Source organism: Carlito syrichta, unplaced genomic scaffold (assembly GCF_000164805.1).
Source record: "Carlito syrichta isolate Samal-C Ts95f unplaced genomic scaffold, Tarsius_syrichta-2.0.1 Scaffold313211, whole genome shotgun sequence".
Classification (NCBI taxonomy): domain Eukaryota; kingdom Metazoa; phylum Chordata; class Mammalia; order Primates; family Tarsiidae; genus Carlito; species Carlito syrichta.
The window spans coordinates 253,489-277,491 of NW_007257307.1; positions in this window are offsets into that span (position 1 = coordinate 253,489).

The following is a 24,003-nucleotide window of genomic DNA, read 5'->3' on the forward strand; positions in this document are numbered from 1 at the left end:
TGAGAACTGTTTCCAGCTTCTAGAGCATTTCCTGGCTCAGGGTAGGATCAGTCCTTCCCACATCACATTTCTCTGACCTGTGCTGCCACCTCCTTCTTCCACTGTAAAAGGCTCATGTAATTACATTAGGCCCACCCAATAATCCAAGATACTCTATGGGAATCTTGGTTGTTTTTGTAATCTAATTTAACATATTCACGAATTCCAGGGATTAGGGCCTGTTGGTCTTTGGGGACCTACCATAATAGAGTATCAGTTAAATAAAAGCATGAAATATGCATGAACTTAAAATAAGTAAAAATTCAATGGCATGAAAAATGCTAAGTAAAATATCACATTGAAAAACATTAAAAGAGAAAAAATAAGCTACTCAAAACAAAACCATCAATGGATGGTTTCACCCCATTTCTTGTAAAAAAAAAAATCTATAATTTGATATGCTTGATATGTCTATATATCTAGGTCTATATTTCCAATATTTATATATCTGTCTAGGTGGAATGGTCTACCCAAAAATGTTGAATGGTTATTCTTGAGGTTGAGAATTACTGGCAAATATTGTTAGATTAATGTATATTTTTGAACTTACCTAAAATAAGTAAGTATATCATTTGCAACACATACACACATATGCACACATAAAATTTTAAAATTAAAACTTTCTCTTATAGGTAGAATGCAGTAAGCAACCATTTGGCCAGCCAATTGACCCACCAAAAGTACCAAAAACTGTTTTTCTCCTAGATTCCTCATTCTCATGGGACTGAACCCAATTCCCACAGCCAACTCCAACTCTAGCCAGCCCCAGCAATAATTCTGAGAAATCCAGTATCTTTATACCAGTGTCCCAGTAACTATTAAACTCAGTTATAAGAGAAGAACCTCACTGATTTTCTACAGCTGCAGTAATATATTATTGTTTAATGTCATCTCTGAGAAATTTTCTGACATAGTGCAGCCTGAGACATCCATATGTCAATGTTGGGTTTGGTTTAAATTTCAGATATCTAAAAATAAGTTGTTCTCCTCCTTTTGGTCTTAAAGTATAAGCAGATCTAGCTTTTGATGTACAAAGCTTTTAAACGAAACAATTTGCTGTCCCCACCCAAAGACAGCTAGTGCAACTCCAGAAAGATGGGTCTATCTTTAACAGTTTACTCTACATTCTAACTGTGGTTTCCGTAAGAACATACTGTATACAAACTTTGTTCCTAAGGTTATTTCTGTTGGTGCCAAATTGACTCCAATTCACAAAAATCATGTGGTACATTCCCATGTAACTTGGAGGTTTTGTTCTAAAGAAAACAGAGGATTTTTTTCCCTTCAACAACCATTCCTGTTTATGGAAGATCCACCCTCTACCACTCAGGGATCATTCTTTAATCAGTCACCAACTGTAGGTTTAATTCTTAGAAGACATTGCAAAGACTTTGATGGCTACCTAAGGCTAGACCAAAAACTGTTCTATCAGTAGCAGATTGGGTGGGGCATCTTATAGCATTATGGTTTTTAAGTATGAGCTCTCTTCCCCAAATCCTGGAATAACGAAACCTTGAGTCCAAATCCTACCTTTGACCTCCATGGCTTATGTAACCATTTACCAGGAGTGCAAGAAGCTAAATTTCTACTAGTTAGCCAGGAACCTTCCTGCTTCAGGGCCTTTTAAACTGACTTTCCCCTCCACTGGGTACTTACTCACTGAAATATTCACATGGTCCATTCTCTTACTTCCTTCAGGACTTTGAAGTACTATGAACATCTCAGTGAAGCCCACTCTGATCACTCAATTTAAAATTATACCAACACTCCCAACATGATATCCCTCATTCCCTTTGCCTGATTTCTTTTCTTCTATTGCATTTTTAACATTCTATATAATTTATTTATTGTGTTTACTATTGTGCAAGTTCAAGAGGGTAGAGATTTGTGTCTATAACCTCACCATCTTCAATAGCACTTGACTCAGAGTCCATCTCTATTAACATTTGCTCAATGAGGGAATAGCTATTATCTGTAAGAGTAGAGGCTTTGTCTAAAATGAAGTGGTGGATATTGCAAAGCTTCAATTCAGAGCTCCCTCAGCAATCCTGATGGAAGCTCCCAGATAGTATGTGTTTCTCCCTTGATAAGATCCCCAATAGACTTTCTAAAGAGAGAAAGTAAGCCGGGCTCGGTGGCTCAGCCTGTAATCTCGTGCCTTAGGAAGCTGAGGTGAGTGGATTACCTGAGCCCGTGGGTTCGAGACCCACCTGGGCAACTTGGTGAGACCCCCATCTCTACAATAAATCAAAAAATTAGCTGGGCGTGGTAGCGCACGCCTGGTATTCCAGCTACTTGGAAGGCTAAGGCCGGAGCCCAGCAGGTCGAGGCTGCAGTGGCCAGGAGCGGCAACTGCACTCCAGCCTGGGTGACAGAGTGAGACCCCAGCCAAAAAAAAAAAAAAAAAAAGGAGAGAGAAAGTGAACTAGGCATGGTGGCTCATGCCTGTAATCCCAGCACTTTGAGAGGCAGAGATGAGAGAACTGCCTGAGCTCAGGGGTTCGAGACCAGCCTGAGCAATATGGCGAGGCCTCGTCTCTACAATAAATCATAAAATTAGCCATGCGTGGTGGCGCATGCCTGTAGTTTCAGTTACTTGGAAGGCTGAGGCAGAAGGATCACCTGAGCCCAGCAGGTCGAGGCTGTGGTGGCCATGAGCATGCCACTGTACTTCAGCCTGAGTGACAGAGTGAGACTCTGACTCAAAAAAGGAGAGAAAGTGAGGCAGAACAATGGTGTAGATCATTAAGATGGCTGACTAGAGGCTCTCAGCACTCACCTACTCTACACAAAAGACCCCAAATAATAAAAAGGTAAACATATGTTGAATAGAAGGTCTAAGGGAGAGTACTGGAATTCAGCAAGGAAGTGACAAAGACCCTCCAAACTCAAGATGGTAGTATATAGAGAGAAGTAAAGCAACTGGCCAGGATCAGCTTGGAGCCAAGAGGGACTTCTCATTGCAGGGAAAAATTGAGCAGAAGATCCCCAGCATGCCACTTTCCCACCACAGATGCCTGTAATCCTAGCTACAGGAGAATACCACAATTCTCACAGGTCCTGAATCCAGTATGGGGAGATGCCTGGAGTCCACACGTCTGCATATTCCAGAAAGAAAATTTATGCTGGGTCACCCTCTACTCTCCAGGATCCAGGCTGTTTCAGAACAATGCCATTTTGATACGAAGTGACTAGCAGAACACATCTTGCCATAGGCACCAGTAGCTCCTGAAACTCTATGTGTTTGGGGCCCACTAATATCTCACCATACCCATTTGAAGATCTGCAGTGTTGCAATACCAGCTGAACCCAACAGTGCAGCTGTGACTTTAGCAACCAAGCCCATGCAGTGCCCTACACACTGGGAAACAGGAAGTCCAGTACAGTAGAAAAGGGGGAGCCAATGCACTCACTACCCAGAGTCTGAGAGCTGAGGATACCTTGAGAACTGGCTCACTCAGGGACCACTGCTGTGCCCACAAGTGATCTCACCACCTCCAGCAATGAGGCTGCTGTGTGTCACGTATGTCATCTAAGGACCCGAGTTCCAACCCACTCAATGTTTACATCCCCCAAAGCCATGTCACAGCCACCACAAAAAGCCACAGCCTAGGCCTAGGAGGCATTCACAGATACCACTGATATTTGTTACAGTCAAATGAATCATACAGGACTACTGAGACCACTAGAATCTAAACCGAAGCAACCTATCCAACCAACACTATAGGACACACCTACAGGAAAAAGCCTTTTCCTACAAAAGCAACATCATAAAATTGGAAAAAGTGACTGTTCCACCAGATGCACAAATATAAATATAAAGGCACAATAAACTTTTTAAAAGACAAGGAAACTTAACACCTCCAAAGGAAAACAATATTTTTTTTAGTAGCTGACCCCTCCCCCAAGAAAAAATTCATGAAATGCCGGGGGGGTGGAATATATATATATATATAATGATCTTAAGGAGACTCAGCAAGATACAAGAGAACACAAATAGACAATTCAACACAAGCAGAAATATAATTAATGATCTGAATGAGAAATTCAACAAAGATATAGATATAAAAAAGAACCAAATAGACTCTTGGAACTAAGAATTTAATGAATGAAATAAAAAATACAATTGAATACTTCAACAATAGAGTAGATCAAGCAGAAGAAAGAATTTATGAACTTGAAGATAGGTCTTTTGAAATAACTCATAAAAAAAAAGAGTTTAAAAGAATGACAAAAGCAGGACACCATTAAGCAAACAAATACAGTATGGAAGTTTCAGAAAATGAAGAGATGAGAAAAAGCAGAGAAATCCAGTTTAACAAAATAATTACTGAAAACTTCCCAAGTTTTGTGAGAGCTATAGACATCAAGATATGAGAAGCTTAAAGATCCCCAAGTAGATCCAACCCAATCAGGTCCTTAGGTACATTATAGTTAAGTTGTCAAAGGTAAAAGATAAAGAAATAATTCTACAAATAGCAACAAAAAAGCATCAAATCATATAAAAGAGAATCCCCATCAGACTAACGGAATATTTTTTAGCAGAAATCTCAGAGGCCAGAATAGAATGAGATAATATATTCTAAGTGCTAAAAGAAAAAAAACCCCACAAAAACAAAAAACTTTCAACTAAGAATATTATACTCAGTAAAGCCATCTCTCAGAAATGAAGGAGAAATAAAATTTCTCTCAGACAAGCAAAATCTGAGAGATTTCATCACCCCAAAGATGGATCCTACAAAAGTTTTTAAGGAAGTCCAATATCTAGAAGCAAAAGGATGATATCTACCATAATGAAAAAGTGCAGAAAAGTATAAAACTTACTTATAGAGCAGATACATAAATGAGAAAGAAAAAAGAATCAAACATTATCACTACAGTAAATCAAACAATTAAGATAAAATTAAGAATAAAGAATCAAAGTGTATGCAAAACAACCAAAATAATTACTATGCAAATACATGGAAATTAAAGGACATGCTCCTAAACAACCAATGGGTCAGTGAAGAAATTAAGAATAAAATGTTTAAAGGTGTCTGGAAGCAAATGGAAATGAAAACACAACATGCCAAAATTTTTAAAGGTGCCTGAAAACAAATGGAAATGAAAACACAACATGCCAATTAACAAAATGACATGGGTAAGTCCTTAGCTATTAATAATAACTTCTAATGTAAATGAATCAAATTTTCGAACTATAAGACATAGACTTGCTAAATGGATGAGAAAAACAAGAGTCAACTATATGCTGCCTACAAGAACCTAACCTCACCTATAAAGACACATTAGACAGAAAATGAAGATATGGAAAATGTCATTCCATGCAAAGTGAAACCAAAAGCAAGCAGGAATAGCTATACTGTATTAGATAAAATAGACTTTACATTAAAAAAAGGAGACAAATAAGATTATTACATAGTGATAAAGGGGTCAAATCAGCAAGAGGATATAAGAATTCTAAATATATATGCACCCAGAACACTCAGGTACATAGAGCAAATATATTTAGATCTAAAGGGGGAGATAAACGCCAATACAATAATAGTGAGGAACTTCAACGCCTCACTTTTAGCATTTGGACAGATCACTTAGATGAAAAATCAACAAAGAAACATTGGACTTAAACTTCACTGTGGACCAGATGGACCTAACAGATATTTACCAAACAGTTCATCCAACAGCTGCAGAATACACATTCTTTTCAGCAGCACATGGAACATTCTCCAGGATAGATCATATGCTAGACCACAACAAGATTCAACAATTTTTTTATTTTTATTTTATTTTATTTTTTTGAGTTGGAGTCTCTGTCACCCAGACTGGAGTGCAGTGGGACGCTCCCGGTCACCGCAGCCTCGACCTGCTGGGCTCCGGCAATCCTTCCGCCTCAGCCTTCCAAGTAGCTGGAACTACAGGTGCGTGCTACCATGCCCGGCTAATTTTTTGATTTATTGTAGAGATGCGGTCTCGCCAAGTTGCCCAGGTGGGTCTCGAACCTGCAGGCTCAGGCAATCCACTCACCTTAGCCTCCCCAAGCGTTGGGATTATAGGCTGAGCCACCGAGCCTGGCTAACAATTTTTTTAAAAATTTAAATTATATCTAGTATCTTCTCAGAACATAATGGAATAAACCTAAAAATCAATAGCAAGAGGAATTTGGAAACTATTCAAATATTAGAAATTAAAAGACAAGCTCCTAAACAACCAATGGGTCAGTGAAGAAATTAAGAATAAAATTTTTAAAGGTGTCTGAAAACAAATGGAAATGAAAACACAACATGCCAAAACCTGTAAGATACAGCACTATGAATGAACATTTATAGTACGAAACACCAAACATAAAGATTTCAAATAAACAATCTAATGGTGCAACTCAAGAAACTAGAAAAGCAAGAACATACCAAACCCAAAATTAGGAGAAGAAAATAAGTAATAAATATCATAGCAGAACTAAATGAAAAAGAGACAAATAATCACAAAAGATCAATGAAGTAAAAAACTGGTTTGTGAAAAGATCAACAAAATTGACAAACCATTAGCTAGACTAATAAAAATAGAGAGGAGACCCAAATAAATAAAATTAGAAATAAAAAGGAGACATTACAACTGATACCACATAAATACAAAGAATCATTAAAGACTACTATTAAAAACTATAGCCCAACAAATTAGAAAGACAAATAAATTATTGGACACACATAGCCACCAACATTGAACCAATAAGAAACAGAATACCTAAACAGACCAATAACAGGTAATGAGATTAAATTGATAACAAAAAGTTTCCCAACAAAGAAAAGTAAAGGATTAAATAACTTTACTGCTGAATTCTACCAAACCTTTAAAAAAGAACAAATACTAACTCTTTTCAAATTATTCCAAAAAAATTAAGAGGAGGAAATTATTTCTAATTCATTCTACAAAACCAGCATTACCCTTATACCAAAACCAGACAAGGATACCAAAACAATGAAAAAACACTACAGGTCTTTATCTCTAATGAACATACAAGGGGGAAATCCAAAAAACCCAGAATTTATTTATTAAAAATTGTGTATTTATTCTTACATGCTTAAACTTGTCACCTTCAAAGTACACTTTGGTACAATATACCTATTAGGATGCTTTTTCAACAACTCAAAACATTTTTTGAACTCATCAATTTTGATGCCTTTTAGTGCTGCTGCTGTTTTTTGTTCACCTCTTCCACATTGGCAAAACATTTCCCTTTGAGGACTTTCTTCATTCAAGGAAACAAACAAACAAAAACCCACTGAGGGCAAGATCAGGTGAATAGGGAGGGTGGGACACAGGGGTCATGCAGTTTTTTGTCAAAAACTGCTGAATACTCAGTGCAGTGTGGGCAGGTGCACTTGTAAATCATGAAACAGGCAAATGCATCGAAAGAATCCCCCTGCCAAAAAATTAAAATAAAATTCACTAAAGTTGAATGCAGCCTCTCACAGAAATGCTAGCTAGTACACTGATGCTGATGGGTTCCTGGAACCCTTAACCTAGCAAAGGTGCTACAAGGTATCCATCCTCCAAAAATTAGTTCCAGGTTTTCTTGGGTCCTCCCTCATAGATGCAAAAATTCTCCACAAAACACTAACAAACCAAACACAGCAACACATCAAAAAGATAATACACCATGAGGTGGGATTCATTTCAGGAATTCAAGAATATTTCAACATGTGCAAATCAATATGTGTGATTTATTATATAAACAGAATGAAGAACAAAAACCTTGTGATCATATCAATAACGCAGAAAAAATATTTGATAAATTTAAACATTCCTTAAAGATAGAAGAAATATACCCGAACACAATAAAGTCCATATATGATAAACCCACGGCTAATGTTATATTAAATGGGGAAAAATTTAAACCCTTATATCTAAGAACTGGAACAAGATAAGGATGTACACTTTTTTTTTTTTTGAGTTGGAGTGTCACTCTGTCATCCAGACTGGAGTGCAGTGGCCGCTCCCGGCCACTGCAGCCTCAACCTGCTGGTCTCCGGCGATCCTTCCACCTCAGCCTTCCAAGTAGCCGGAATTACAGGCATGCGCCACCACGCCCGGCTGTTTTTTTTTTGATTGATTGTAGAGATGAGGTCTCGCTGCCCAGGCGGGTCTCGAACCCGCGGGCTCAGGCAATCCACTCACCTCAGCCTCCCAAGGGCGCGGGATTACAGGCTGAGCCACCGAGCCCGGCCAAGGATGTACACTTTTACCACCCTTACTCAACATTCTACTGCGAGTCCTAGGTCAGAGTAATCAGGCCAGAGAAATAAATAAAGAGCATTCAAATTTGAAAAGAGGATGTCAAATTGACTCTCTTTGTAGATGACATAATCTTTTTTTGTTTGTTTGTAGGTTTTTTTTTTGTTGTTGTTGTTTTTGAGTTGGAGTCTCACTCTGTTGCCCAGACTGGAGTGCAGTGGCCCTCCTGGCCACTGCAGCCTTGACCTGCTGGGCTCCGGTGATCCTTCTGCCTCAGCCTTCCAAGTAGCTGGAACTACAGGCGCATGCTATCATGCCCGGCTGATTTTTTTAATTTATTGTAGAGATGAGGTCTCGTCAAGTTGCCCAGGCAGGTCTCGAACCCACGGGCTCAGGCAATCCACTCACCTCAGCCTCCCAAAGTGCGAGATTACAGGCTGAGCCACCGAGCCCGGCTGACATAATCTTATATATGAAGAGAAATCTAAAGACTCTACCAAAAAAACTCTTATAACTGATCAATTCAGTAAAGTTTCATAATACATAATCAATGTCCAAATATCAGTAATGTTTCTATATACCAATCATAAAATAGCTAATAAGGAAATCAAGAAAGCAATCTCATTTACAATAGCTACAAAAAAAATTATTTAGGAATGAATTTCACCAAGGAAGTGAAATATCTCTACAATGAAAACCACAAAACACTGGTGAAAGAAATTGAGGAGGATACAAATAAATAAAATAATTCCATAGTCATGAATTGAAAAAAAAATTAATACTGTTAAAATGACCATACTGTCTAAAGCAATTTACAGATTTAATAAGATGCCTATCAAAACAACAATGGTATTCTTCATAGAACTAGAGAAAAAAAATCCTAAAATTTGTATGTACCCACAAACGACCATAAATAGCCAAAGCAATGCTGAACAAAAAGAACAAAGCTGGAGCTATCACACTATCTGACTTTAAAATATGCTACAAAACTATAGTATCCAAAGCAGCATGCTAATGGCATAAAAACAGACACATGGATCAATGGAACAGAATAGAGAACCCCAAAATAAATCTACATATTTACAGCTAACTAGTTTTTGACAAAGGCACCAAGAACATATACTGGAGAAAGGACAGTTTCTTCAATAAATGGTGATGGAAAAACTGAATATATAAAACTAGACCCCTATCTCTCACCATTCACAAAAGTCTACTCAAAATGAATTAAAGATTTAAACATAAGATTCAAAACTATTAAACTATTAGAATAAAACACAGGGAGAATGTTTTAGGACATTGATTTAGGCAAAGATTTTATGAGTAAGACTTTAAAAGCATGGGCAACAGAAGCAAAAATATACAAATGGGTCTATATACACACGTGAAAAGTTTCTACACAGCAAAGAAAACAATCAATGAAGTGAAGAGACAACCTATAGAATGAGGGAAAATAACCGCAAACTTTCATTTAACAAGGGACTGATATTCAGAACATGCAAGTGACTCAATTCAACAGCAAAACAATCAAACAAAAAAATCAAGTAGTTTAATTTTTAAATGGACAAAGGATCTGAACAGACATTTCTCAAAAGAAGACATGCAAATGGCCATCAAGTATGTCAAAAAATGCTTGATTTCACTAATCATCAAGGAAATGCAAATCAAAGCCACAATGAGATGTCATCTCATCCCAGTTTGAATGGCTATTATAGAAAATAATAATAATAACAAATGCTGGCAAGGATGCAGAGAAAGAAAATTGCTATATATTGTTGGTGGGAATGTAAATTAGTACAGCCACTGTAGAAAACAGTATGAAATTGTCTGATAATTTACCAATAGAACCAACATATAATCCAACAATCTTAACTACTGTGTATTCATACAAAGGAAGGGAAATCAGTATATTGAAGAGATATCTGTGCTCCCATGTTTATTCACAGTAGCCAAGATATGGTGTCAACCTAAATGTCCATCAACAAACAAATGGATTTTTAAAAACTGTGATGTACCTTTTCTATATACATAGTAGAATACTATTCAGTTTTTTTTTAAAGAATAAAATCCTGACATTTGCCACAGTGTGAATGAGCCTGAAGGACATTATGTTAAATGAAATAAGTCAGGCACAGAAAGATAAATACTACATGTTCTTACTCGCGTGCATGAGTTAAAAAAGTTAAGTACATAGAAGTAGAGAGTAGAATTGTGGTTTTTAGAGACTGGGAAGGGTGGTGGGGAAGGGCAAACGGGGAGAGGTTGGTTAACAAATGCAAAATTACAGCTAGCTAGAAGGAATGATTTCTAGTAGGGTGATTATAGCCAATAATAATTCATTGCATATTTTCAAATAGCTGGAAGAGAGGATTTTTTTTTATTAATCAATATTTTTTATTATGGTTTTGTGGGGTACAGTTAAGGGTTAGGTGTACAATTACGTTTCATTCAGGCACCCTGTTGATAAGAGGTGTTTCCCCATCCCCAGACAGATATTTGCTACTGTTAATCCCATCCCCCCCATAGTTTCCCAGTATCGTCAGTCATTTTCTTATAGTATTACATTGGATGTTCAAGGGAGAGGATTTTTAAATGTCTCCAACACAAAGAAATAATAAATGTTTGAGGTGATGGATATGCTAATTAATCTGATCATTACATATTATTGTACACGTATCAAAACACAAGTATTTTACTTCACTTATATTCCATAAACATGTGCAATTATTATATGCCAACTAAAAATTGTTCAAAATAATTTTTAAAAAATAATTAAAGAACAGTGGATGTCAGGAGACCATGCTCCAGTCCACTGTTGTCCTTAATGATCAAATCACTTCACCTTCCATGAATGTAAAATTGAGAATCAAGTGCTTGCTTAAGGCTTTTCTGGGTGTAAAATGTCCATGTTGCTGGGCGTGGTGGCTCAAGCTTGTAATTCCAGCACTTTGGGAGGCCAAGGCGGGAGGATTGCCTGAGCCCAGGGGTTTGAGACCAGCCTGGGCAACTTGGCAAGACCTCATCTCTACAATAAATCAAAAAATGAGCTGGGCGTGGTAGCCCACGCCTGTAGTTCCAGCTACTTGGAAGGCTAAGGCAGAAGGATCACCTGAGCCCAGCAGGTTGAGGCTGCAGTGGCTGTGAGTGTGCCACACCAACAGCAACAACAAAAAAAGTCCATTTTTCTGTAAGTAGATGGTGATACCACTGGATCAGTCTTTATTTAATTCCCATGTTCTCATATTGCATCAGTTGCCCTTATTAATGCTTCTGAGAACCTGGCAGGAGACAGCAAAGAAAGTTATATATCTTTCTTTCTTCCTTTCTTTTTGAATTAGTCTCACCTCTGTCACCCAGGCTGGAGTGCAGGTGACTTACATAGAAAGATTGCTCCAAGGATCCCAATGTATGTTAAGAACTGTTTTGTATAAGACCTCTCAAGAAATCCATAACATAACTTTCCCAGTTTAGTCCAGTGATGGACACATTTAGAAATGTATTTTGCATCTCTAAATTTAAACATTGCTAGACAAATTTTTCTGTTGGGGGGGGAAAATATGTGTTTTGACCTCTCTTCCTCTCCCTGCCAATACTTGACTATTAGTACAAGCAATAAGCATTAGTGTCAGAAAAGAGTCAGACAACACTGAACATATAAAATTTACCCACATTTTTGGACAGAATGAGGTTCACATTGCCCCAGTCAGCTTTTGGGGCAAAAGTTGCCCTGGCAATATTAGCATCTCTACTTTCTGTCTAGGTTTTCTGGTCTGTTGTAGGAAGTAGAAGACCCACAGGAGATCTGAATTCTAATTATCTCTCTTCATCTGCCCCTTGAGATATAGATAAGATTTGACTTGAATTCCTAATTCAGAAGAGTTCCACAAGATTTTTGTGAATTCATGAGTTGGACAGGCTTTTCGTTACTACTTATAGTACTTAGGGTCCAGTCTAAACTGCTGTAATAAAGAGGCTCAAAACAGCAGTGGTTTAAACACAATAGAAACTTTTCTCTCTTAAGTAATGGTCCAGAGGTTTCTAGAACAAGGAAGGTAAAGCCACCCTGCTGTCTTCAATGCATCATTTTCATGCCTGAATTAAGGTGACTGGTTCAGCTCCTACCATCATACCTGCATCCCAAATGCAAGAAGAGGGAAATAATATGTCCATGCCTTTAAAGACACAACACAGACATGGAGCTCATCATTTCTGCTCATATTCCATTATCCAGAACTTATCACACAACTAGCTGCAAAATAGGTTTGGAATTGGAGTCACTTTCCGGGCTGTCATAGATCCAACTATGAAAAGAAAATTCTATGAGTAAAGGCAAGAGAAAGTGAATGCTGGAAGACAACCAATAGTCTCCATCATACAATCACTCTCCAGCTACTCATATACCTCCCAGAAATGAAGCGTATTTGCCTCACCCCTGAGGCAATTCACCCAATGTTCCATCTAGTTACTGAGTCTAGCTTAAAGTCTGGGTTCTCCCACGAAGAGCAGTCTTTTCTACTAAGTCTAAATGTGGTTTCTTATAGTCTAGTGGGGAGTAATCTGCCACTTACATACACACACACACACACACACACACACACACACACACACACACACACACTCACACCCCTAGCCAGTCTATAATGGTGGAGTAGAAACAGATGAACCACAATTTAAAACTCCCATTAGGAAAAAGAAAAAGGAAAAGAAAAAACAGCAGTCATTGGCCCATAGCAATTACCAATGTCCCCCTCCTCTGACTGAATAAATTTCCTTGATTTCCTTCTGCCCAGTGAGAAGTTTTTCCTTCTCCATTATTCTCACTTGTCACATATAAAGTGGATGTTGAAGACCATGTCCTACTTGGGAGCTGTATAGCTTTTGTAACTTATTTCCTGCTTGGGGTATATTTAGAGAGTTGGGGTTGTTTTTAAGGATAGAAGAAAAACAGACTTTTGGAAACCAGATTTGTGGTTTTATTGGCAATTAAAATCCTCAAAAATATTTTTGTGCCCCTAGCTATTTGGTTCCAGTTGGTTCTATGCACATGTTACTAGGTCAGAGAGTTCATCTAAACAGGTTTGTTGTGTGTTTTTTTTTTTAAACTGATCTTACATTTACTGGTCTTTGTGATCCAATTATATCTCTCTCTCCCTCTTTCTCTTATTAATTGTAATTGTATTGGGACCATCTAGAACAATTGGGTTGAATGGGAAGGCAACACTCTTAATCTGATTTTTGCTTCTGGGTTAGCTCTCACTACTTGGACCAGAAATCTCACTGGGAAGTAATGGTGAAGTCTTGGGCTATAACATTATCATTTGCTTAAACTGTTCCTTTAAAATATGATTCACCTTTTATAACTAGCCTGACATCATCAATCTAAAAATCTTAAGAAATTTCTAGATTACATCAACAGTCTGAGTTTTTCCAACCAGTTTCACTAAAGTTTCTGGATAGCATCGTGTAGTCTGACTTTCAAGTTTTCATTAGATACTATTTTTCTGAATATACAGAACCACATAGTAAGAATCTCCAGATTTCCAGTCTGCAATTTTTTTCTTTGTCTCCTGCTGCCCAACCACTAAGCCATTTATTTTGAGTTTGTTGTGGCAGTACCCCACTCCTGATAGCAAACTCTACAATTGGTAGAAAATAGTATAACCTGCTGTCACAACAAATCTATGATGCAGTGGCTTATACAAAAAATGCATTATATTTCAATAATTTTAAAATGCAAAATTTTCACTTTTAAATAACTCAATTGGAATGTGTCTTATAACCAATGGCATTTTAGCACTGTGTCATAGTTTAATTGGCTTTGTATGGTTTTTTTCTTGAGGTTATATAAAATAATAATTCTCTTGCAATTTGTGACAGCATGAATTTCATTTTTCTCTCATATAACAGTTCAGATGTTGGCAAGCCAGGATAAGTAAGGCGACTCTATCATCCTCAACATGTGACTCCCATATTTGGGTCCAACATAGCTGCTCCAGCTCTTCTATCAATTATAGCCGTAAAACTGGGGAAATTGGCAGTGAATTGCATGCTCATTTCCTTTAAAGGCATAGCCTAGAATTAATACATATCACTTCTACATATCCATTAGTCATCTTAAGTCACATGGTGACGCATAATTTTTAAAAGACTTGGAAATGCAGTCTCTACCTGGACAGCAATATTTCAGATAGAACTCAGTAGTTCTTTTATGATGGGAAAGGACAAGAATGGACATTGCTAGTCACCTAGCAGCTCTTACCTACCATACCCTTCCTCCAAATTCCTAGTTTCTCAGCTAGTGCATTATCTCCCCATTGACTATTTCATCAAACCCAGTATAAAACTCAATCAATTCCTTGGTCTCCCAAAATCCACTCACTCAAGGCAATTTACAATGATAGAGGTAGACTTTACTGAAGTCATGGTTTTGAGGAGGCAAGATTTTTATCACAGCAATAAAAGAAGCCTCAAACTGAACATCAGATATCTCTATTCTTGGAGGTCTTTCCATGCCCTGATAACCATAGTGCTGGGGACTCTTCCAATCTCACTGTCTTCTGTCACTCCTCATTCTCTCTACTTTCTACTCCTTCACCACACACCCTTGTCTCTCACCTTATATCTAACACAGAGCAAGTTTGCTCCCTCTTCACTTTCCTTCAACCCCGTTAACCCATGCCTTAAGAGTCTCACTTTTATCACTAACAGTTTTTCAAGAACTTTTTCTAAATAAAGATAGAGGGGTACTCTTCCAGACAGAAATTCTGACGGAGTCAACTGCAAAGATGATAATTGCACGATGCTGCTTCAGAAGACTGTCAGAGGACCCAGAGAAGGATATAGAAGGCAGCAGGACCAGATGCTTAAAATTCAACCAGATGTAATCTGACAGAAACCTCACATGGAGAAGGCAGAACTCAGCAAATGCATAGAGCTGAGTGTTGTCTTACTGCTTTGTGGATCGTTTTGAGAACAAGTCCATAAAATAATATTTATTTTCTGCCTTGTTAGCCCTCTAACAATATAATCTTCTATATTTGTCTACCAGTTTCCTCTTGAGGGTCTTTGACTATGTCACCACCATCCATATCAATGAAGTTATCTGCTCCGTTGTGAAATCTATATAGTTCTTTCTTAAATGCCAGTAATTAGTTATTAATGGGCCCCCAGCTTCCGAAGGTAGGCATTTCTCTTTCCTCTTGTAACCTTCCTGGTTCCTGTATATCAGCTATTTGTAGTCACTTTCCTAAGGTCTGGGTATCTGCTATCTATATTCTCTTTCCCCATATCGTATTTGAACTGGGAACAGGTCTATCAGTGCTGGCATTAGAAATTACTAGACCCATCCAGTGTGGGACCTAACACTATCAATGATTTCCACTCAGCCTTCCCAGCATCTGCAGCTCACTACAATGCTCGAGAGCTCCAGTTGGGACAGATCTCAGCTCCTGCCAGCATCCCAGCACAGACACGGTGGGTTCTAGCATGACTTCGACAGTGTCGTATAATTCTGGGCATCTGAGGGGTGGTGAGAGTCTGATGGTCTCATGTCACTCATTGTCAGCCCCCAGGTTTGGGTCAATTTCTGTAAGTTTGGGTCAGTTCCCAACGGTTGAATCACACTAGCAACAGCTCCTTTTAATACGTCGTCTTTTAGGTTTTACTTTCATGGAATTATATGTGAATGCTTCATACATTCAAAAGAAAGAAACTCTGCACTCTATTTAAATGCTGCAAGTAATTCCTGCTCACTCTAACTCTATCCAGATGTGGTACTGTGTGCCCATGTAAATTAGATGGCTTTCTTTTCGTCCTTGTCGAGAATCTGCACTCTGACTCACAGGAAAAAAAAAATGGAAAGAATGTGCAGTAACTACACACAGGACATGCTATTTTAATAGTACACGCTCTGTTAAAGGGAAAATTGGTGCTTTTGTGTCACACACAAGAGCATTTGCATTTCCGGGGCTAGACACTATTGCTCAGTACCCACCATGTCAACAGTGGCCTTTCGTTTTGGATGTCAGCTATTCCCATAGTCGAATTTCTGGTTTGGGTTCTAAGTATTCTTGACTGGCAGCCACATCTGTTCTCTGCCCCCAGCCTTGCCGCAGTGACATTCTAAAAGGGAAGAATTATTTGGAGATAATGGGCCCTCTGTAGTGCCTACAGCACTTTCCATTCTATTCCTCTCTCTCTCAAGTAGTGAGCTGCTATTGGGCCAATGTGGGCACCCAAAACTCTGAACACAAAAAGCAATTCACATGGTCCATCATGTTTTGTGTTCCACAGAGTGTCTCATTTAAAACATCCCACGAGAGGCCCGTTTCACGAAACTGGGCTCTTACAAAACAGAACTAAATAAATAAATAAGAGAAGGAAAGAAGGCAACCTGTCTCCTTTCTGCCGTTCTTGACTCCTTTACCGATTGCTCTTTGGAAAAACTCGTTCCGTGCCTGACAGAATTGAATTAATCTTCAGTCCACCTTTGCCCCAAACTCATCCTTCAATTCAGGAGACAGCAGGGAGGGAGGGACCCACAGATAGCTTGCGGGAACCAAAAATAGTGACGCTGCCTTTTCGCAGGATGACATCCCAGCAGCTCCATGAGCCTCACCCCAGTTCCAGGTTCTGTTCCAGTCAGCCTACAGCATGTGACGTGTGTTTATTTACCCTTAACTGTGAGGCTGAGAAATAAAATTCAGGATAAATAGAATAAATCATAACTGAGATTTGTGTGTCACTGATGCATAAATACCTTAGAACAATAAAACCACATTACGCTGACCCAGTTCTTACAGTTTACAAAATGGCTCCTTGTACAATATTACGTTTGATCCTGGCAGCCATTCTCTGGAATAGGTAGGGCAAGTTTACTACGCAGGTCTTACAGTTGAGGAGTGTTGATTCCCTCAAGAGCTCAGGGCTCATAACAAGAGGAAGAGAGGAACTGAACTTCTAGTTCCTACATCCCAAATTATTTTCAGCATATCTTAGACCCTCCAGAATCAGTACCTTCGCTTCTGATTGTATAATTTCTTAGCAGCCCAAAGGTAGGAATTTCAAGTCTGGCACTTATTTGGAAGCCGGGCGACCAACTGTCCCACTTTGCCTGGTACTCTCAGTGCTAAAACTGAGACTGTCCTGGGAAAACCAAGATGGTTGGTCACCCTTGCAGGCAGGACTCCCAGTACAAGGAATGTCTGTTCTGGCCACCCTCTCCCTCAGTCAGCAAACACCATTCTCAGACAATGTGTGCTATTTCCAGAGGACACCTTTAGCAAAAGCTTTCAGAAAAATGAAGAAATCCCAAGAGCCTGATCTGCTGATGAGACATGCAGGAATCCTTTTATAGCACCGTCCCCATGAAGGCATCTGTGCCAGACTGAATACAGAAACAGCGAATCTACTCCTTGGAGTGTGACCTGCACCAATAACTCTTTTTATTTTTATTTTTTTGAGTGAGGGTCTCACTCTTTCACCTAGGATCACAGCTCACCACAGACTTAAACTCCTGGGCTCAAGTACGCCTCCTACCTCAACCTCCAGAGTAGCTGGGTCTACAGGCGTGTACCACTATGCCCAGCAAACTTTTTAATTTTTTTTTGTTTGTTTTTGGAAAGATGAGGTCTCACCACATTGCCCAGGCAGGTCTCGAACTCCTAGGCTCAAACAAGTCTCCTGCCTTGGTCTCCCAAAGTGCTGGGATTATGGGTGTGCGCCACTGTGCCCGGCCAAATAACTCTAAAACCATCTTGCCCTAGAGAGTCAGAGATCAGTCCTCCCACTGGGCTGGAATGAAGCCCTGTGAAACTGTGTGACCACTGGGAGGGTGGTGGGATGAGTAGGAAGGAGAAAAAGAAAAGATTTGTTTGTGACACTTTTCCCCAATGTTGTCGAGTTATCAGAAATTTTCTTTGATGACTGAGCTTACTCCACCAGAGAAAGACTGATGCTGACACTTCTGCATAGCCTCTGTGCACCAGATGCCCTCTTGCTCAAAACAAAATGAGGTTTCTAACCATGTCTTTGATATTGCAGGGAGCCTGGCCCACTCTCTCAGCCCAGTGTGGCCATATGTATTCAAAGCCTGAAAAAATAGCCTGGGTAACATAGTGAGACCTCGTTTCTACAAAAACTCAAAAAATTAATCAGGCATAGTGGTACACACCTGTAGTCCTAGCTACTCAGGAGACTGAGGCAGAAGGATCACTGAAGTCCAGGATTTCAAGGCTGTCACCTCATTCCAGCCCGGGTGACAGAGTGAGACCTTGACTAAAGAAAAAAAAAAAACTTAAAAGTGTCCATACTCTTGAAGACAGACATTTTACATTGAAGAATTCCTTAAGAAAGGAATCAGAGATATATGTATTAATATTAATACAATTAACAGCCGGGTTCGGTGGCTCAGCCTGTAATCTCGTGCCTTGGGAGGCTGAGGTGAGTGGATTGCCTGAGCCTGCGGGTTCAAGACCCCCCTGGGCAACTTGGTGAGACCTCATCTCTACAATAAATCAAGAAATTAGCCAGGGTGGTAGCGGTCGCCTGTAGTTCCAGCTACTTGGAAGGCTGAGGTGGAAGGATCGCCGAAGCCCAGCAGGTCAAGGCTGCAGTGGCCGAGAGCGGCCACTGCACTCCAGTCTGGGCAACAGAGTGAGACTCCAACTCGAAAAAGAATACAATAACAGGTTCATCATAGCAGGGATATCATGTGACGTGTACTGCTGGGGGTTCAGGAAGATCAGAGTATGTTTGGAGCACAGTAGGACCTATGGCAAGAAAACCGGATCTGTGCTCATTTTTGGAGTATAGAAAGAGCAAAATTGACTGGAGAACTGGAAAGGTGGTGACGTTCAAGTCTAGGTTGAAGGTGGGGAGAGAGGTGAAAGAAGTAAGCGAGGGGCTGCAAAATCTGCTAAGAGGCAGCTCAGTCAGAGGGAAGAAGCCAGACATGTCGTGTTTAAGCCTCAGAGGAATGTAGGGATTCTGAGGCAGAATGACGATTAATTATCTTGAAAATGTTCCTACCCATGCTTGGGAGGCCTGGTTAAGGCCTAGAAAGAGGGACAGCTAGAAGGCAGGACCAAGAGAATTATGCCACAGAACTCTGTGACACCCTGGGCCCCAGGGAACACTACCCTGGGAACCTTTTGGGAGAAGGCAAGTCACATGAAGGAGAAAGTTGTTCCTCACAATCTGCCACAAGACCCTCAACAGCTCCAGCACTGGGAGGACCCCCCAGGCCGCCCCTGACCAAGAAATCCTGAGCCTGGAGCAGTGGGGGAGGCTGTAGTTCTCAAGCCACATAGGCAGCCATCAGGAAAAAAGAGAGAGGGCAGTTTTGAGCACAGGAGAGTCAGTTTCTGGGCTGCTGAGGAAGTCGTGGGGATCTTGAGGTGTGAGCTGGGGTCAGGTCGTTGGGAGCAAATATCATAGTTTATAATATAACATGGCAAATATCCAACAGAAGACATGGATTATAGAAGGGAGGGCATGGCTGAACCTTACCAGACAATAAAAAAAAAAAATTTAGAGTCTAAATTCCCCGGGGAGAAGAACTTTATCTATCTTGTTCACCTTGATATTTTTAAAACCCAGAAGAATATCTGGCTCATGGTCTATACTCAATAAATATTTATCACAAAAATGTCACTCATACTCTTACTAGGATAATTTCTGGAAATTAGGCCCTCTCAAAACATTTCCCAGCAATTCTCAGATGTCTCCAGAGGTGTCTCATGTAATCCCACAATGGCTCAGCCTTCTTCCTCCTTGGCCGACCTGTCCTGTTCTCTGACCATGAAAGGTCACTATCATCATCGTCTTCAGTCAAAATCCTGTCGTCAGTGCAAAAGTTCATTTCCAATCCTTGGAGTGCCAAAAGATTGTGGGGTGTGACTCAGGTTGGAAAAACATCTCCCTTTCCAATTAGGGACCATACTTTGTCACTAGGACCCAGAGCAGCTTCACTCTACCCAGACACTGGCAGTCTCTATTGAATAGTTCTGGGATTTGGGGGCCTCATCCTTGTAACTATTAAAGTGCAGATTCAATAAAAGGTGTGGGCTGGGATAAAACACTATACTATCCACATCAACTTTTCGGCTCTTCCTGTCAACTCCCCTCACATTAGAATGTGTAAATAGATTCCAGGGAAAAGGAGAGGCAGGGCTATGTTTCTATTACCGATTGCATCTGGTTCCCAGCTCCTCTGGTCACAATGCCTGAAGATGAGAGAGGAAACATGTTGGAGTTCAAGGGTGGCCATAAATAACAATTGTCTTTCCTGCTGAGGTAAGAGACAATCAGAAGAGGAAGGTAGATGAAAACTCAGCTATCACCTTTGTTGCAAGCAAGGCTGATCAATAACTAGTTCTGATGTATTATGGCTTACATCTGTGGGCAAGTGAATTTCCTCATCTCAAACTCCTACTCAGCCAGCAAGTGAGATCACATACCCTTGGTAGGAGCACACTCCAGTAAACAAAGAAAAGTAGGGTTTGGGCTGTTCACACCTAATTCCTCTCCCACATCTGCCAGTCCAATAAACTCCACCTCCCAGAGAATCAAGCCAGGGCTAGCATAAGCATCTAGGAGTGTTTGGGTTACTTGGTATTCCTCAACATGGAAAGAATCGTCAGGAATAAGAAATAAATTTCCTTCTAATGATAGAGATAGAAACTATAGGTCAATGGTTGATATTCTTGGGTAGTGAAATTATGGATGATTTTTATTTTCTTCCATGCATGCGTATATGCGCTCACACGTGTATAATTTTCCACATTTCCTATAAGTATGTCATACATCTGAAATGAAATTGGAGAAGAAAATTAATTATTTGGGATCATATATAGGAAAGAAAAAGGAAGAATATCTCACCGCCATCCTAGCTCCTGCCTAGAAGACACACGCCTGTGGTCATCTGATGGCATTTCCTGGGTTGGTGGCCAGTAGGAGTGGCCCACTTATTCCACAGAAATGAGCTTTAGGCCTCAGGCTCAGGGACGAAAGTGGCTCGGAAAACTGCAAAGACTAAAAATCCAGCAAGAAAATGTTCACTTGAAATCCTAAGGATGTGATAAGAGTCCATTGGCCTCCTCTAATCAGTTGCTGAAGATTCCAGAGAGAATAAAGTTGGCCAGACTGCAGATCATTGGGACATGACTCTTGCTCTGTGTGAGCATGTGGTGATGTGGCCGGTGGGGGAAGGGGAAGGAAAAACCCGTAACAGTATCTCAGGATCACAGAATGTCATGGTTGGGAGAATCCTTGGCAGAGGGAGAGAATCTGGTGCTCAGCCTCCTAATTCCACTGTTAAATAGACAGAATGGAGAGCTCAAGTGATTGGATGAAGAATCCACATTTCTTTAGGAACATCAGGGTACCTTCAACTTTTCTTCTTTTTTTTTTCAGTTAGAAGTTATAAATGGCATGTTGCTAAGAGTAGAGGCATCTAAAAGAACCATTGCAAGAAAGTAAGAAAGCTGTCTGGCAGTGACGATATCTCTTCATAAACACAGCGAGGCAGTCAGTGTGGCTCTTATGACCCACAGAAGGGAGACAAGGAGGAAGAAGTTATGGCCATTTCCCAAAGTGTAACCACTGGGATTCTATCTCCACAGGACAGTAATAGGTATTAGATGGGAAAAGAGGGCTGAAGGAAGAGCTTTGAGAAACACTGGGTTGAACAATATTCCAAAGGACTCCTGACTACTCATGTTTGTGAATCTGCATTGCAAACGTCTTTGGCCATAGAAACTTTATTCATTTTGAAGGACTCATGTTGTGTAGATGTAATTTGGGTAGTGCTTAGATACAGGGACACTGCCTTAGGTGGAATCCGTAGTTTATTCAGAACAACCATGGCTAGGTTGTCTTTGGTCATGGCCTTCTTTACTGTAAACTGAGCCTTTCCTGAGATGGCTGAAAACACTACTCAGAAATGAATCTGCTATCTGGGACAACATATCTGTTTATTTTCATTTTGCTAATTTTCTTATTTCATTATCTGTAACTGCAAAATAATTTTTTTACATGATAAAAGATACAATGCAATTGCTTCTTAAAACTTCAGCATTATTTTTCCCCTAAGCTTCTCTTTTGATGGACTATAGAACTATGCCAAATAAGAAAATCAGTAATGACAGACAGAAGATCCTAGGCAGGAAGCAAATCAAACAGCTCCAATTTGAACAATATCTGCTCAATCACTTCTAAATGATAGCACTGCAAGAAAATATGAGCTATTGATTCTATGGTACTGATTGCTTTTATGTTTCAAAAAAACAGATTCTTTTGTCAAAGTGTAGTTTGAAAGGGTGTTTGTCACTGGAATAAACCACGGTGCCTTTAGATATAACTTTGCATGAAGACAGGTAGGTGGTAAATTAGATGTTTTATAGACATACACTCTTTTGTGCAGATCTTGCTGTGAGTTGGCTATTTGCTTAACAGTTTCTAAATACACAGTAAATAAATATGCTAAAAATTGATCTCAATTATTATTAGGATCTGCAGAGCCAACAGCTAAATATGATACAAAGAACAGTCAAGGCCAAAGAGATAAGACCTACATGTGAGGTAGACAGACTTGATCAAGAGAGTAAAGAGTGATATGGTGGAGGACACTTAATGACAAAATACTTTTTTTGTTATTTTAAACCTTTTTCTAGGTATAGGAATATTCATAATGAATGTGACTGATAATACTTATAGCAGCCTTGCCAATCCTTTTAGAAGTCATCCAAATGCTCAAAAGTATATTACCCCTTGTAAACTTAGAACACACAATCTTTGATATAATATCCTTTTCTCCCTACAAGAAAATACCACAATGTCCCCCCGACATCAAATTCCTCAAATTAGTGGCCCTACAGAAAGAACGCACAGCCAGTGAATCCATAGCAACAAAGAGAAGTGATAGCTGAATATTTGTGTGCAGGTAAATGTGTAAAACTGGCACACCTACAATAGGGAAAACAAGTAACTACTACAATGTCTGTCTCTACCACCAAGCTTGATTTTTTATTTTCATTTTGTGTTGCTTAAATAACATGTCCTGCCATCCTTATGGTAAGGGAATATTGGTCTCTGTGTTCTACAAACCTATTTCATACATAGAAGCCTGCCTTACAAATACTTTTTCAACAAGCCATAATGAAGGAAATCTTCATCCTTGAAGGTAGAAATGTCAGTAGTCATAGTACTAATTCATTGCGTAAATTCTTCTCTCCTACAGTGAAAATTAGTCTGCATTTGTTTTATAGAAAGGGGTTTTTATTTTGCAGAGGAGGGTGGGTGGAGGAGAAGTTAGGACATAATCTGCAATGTATAGAGAGATAGAAGTGGAGGCGATCTAAAAGCTAGAGATTGGGCCAGGCTCTGTGACTCAGCCTGTAGTACCACCACTTTGGGAGGCTGGGGCGAGTGGATTGCCTGAGCCCATGGGTTCGAGACCAGCCTGGGCAACTTGGAATAATGACTTTAATGGAGGGGAGCTCTAGGAAGAGGAAAAGAAGGGCAGAGGTGAGGAATGGGGGAGGGAAGTTCCAGCCAAGACAGTTCCTGTTCCTCCTTTTCCTGTTCCTCCACATCCCCACCCCCATTCAGGCTCCATCCTTAGGTTCTAGGTGCTTCCTGAACTTCAAACTCTGGTCCTTCACAGTCTCATCATTAGTTTTTTAAATGTACTACAAAAAGACAATACTATCTATATCCTCCCCCCCCCCCCCCCCCCCCCCC